The sequence below is a fragment of the Fulmarus glacialis genome, unplaced genomic scaffold (genome assembly GCF_000690835.1).
Source record: "Fulmarus glacialis isolate BGI_N327 unplaced genomic scaffold, ASM69083v1 scaffold30783, whole genome shotgun sequence".
Lineage (NCBI taxonomy): Eukaryota > Metazoa > Chordata > Aves > Procellariiformes > Procellariidae > Fulmarus > Fulmarus glacialis.
This window is the reverse complement of record NW_009201477.1, coordinates 1-927: the sequence shown is the minus strand read 5'-3', so window position 1 is coordinate 927 and position 927 is coordinate 1.

Genomic DNA, 927 nt, shown 5'->3' with positions numbered 1-927 from the left:
TGCACGCTGGTCGTGTCTGGGCCTGGGTACGTGACCCACCGACCCTACCACGGCAATAAAGGGACCTCAGGGCCTTCCTTCCCTCCTGCCCTGCATCCCTGCAGGGAGCAGGGGGAAGGCAGGAGCTCAGCACCCCTCTTTTGGCGCAGGAGGAACCACCACCACCACCTTTCTGTCCCTGAGTGTCTCCAGATCCCACTGTGGGGCTCAGATCCCACTTTTGTGGGGTGAGTCCAAATCCCCCGTTTTGCTGTTAGAGGTGACACATTCTGCAGCATGGACACGGGGAGCTCATCTGGCCCCACGCTGCGGGGACAGGGCTGCCCCCGCTGGGCTGCCACCAGCCTCCTTCCCCTGCCCACGTCCTCCCGCCCCCCGGCCATCCCAGGCAGCTTGGTGACAATCCCCTGCCCACCCTTTGGAGAGCGGTTGGGTTTGCTCAGCTCACTGGCAGCCGCAACCCAGTAATAAATTGGATGTGTCAGATCCAGTTGCCTCTTCATCTTCCAGAGCAGTAATTTGTCCAAGGGCAGTGGGTCCTGCTCGCGTGGGTCTGGCAGGGCAGCCCCAAGGACCCCCACCCCAATGATACAGGTCCCACCAGAAGGACTGACCCCACCAGAGCTCAGGCTCTTCCCGTCACTTACGGCTCTTAACTTCCTCCTTATCAAGGCACTCACCTCTAATTGACGAGCAGCTTCTGGCTAATTAACCCACTCTCAGAGCCTTACAAATGGCTCTCTGGCGTGGGCTGCAGGGCTGGGGGCTTGAGGGGCATTTCTGAGAGCCGGGGAGAAAAGGCAGCTCCCCCCATCCCAATTAGCATTCCTTGCACATGTGTTGTAATTAGCCTCTTCAAATATTAATGCTGGTTATTGGGCTCAGCCCTGGGGTTTGTGTTGGATGGGGTCTGTCAGGAGCTGCTCT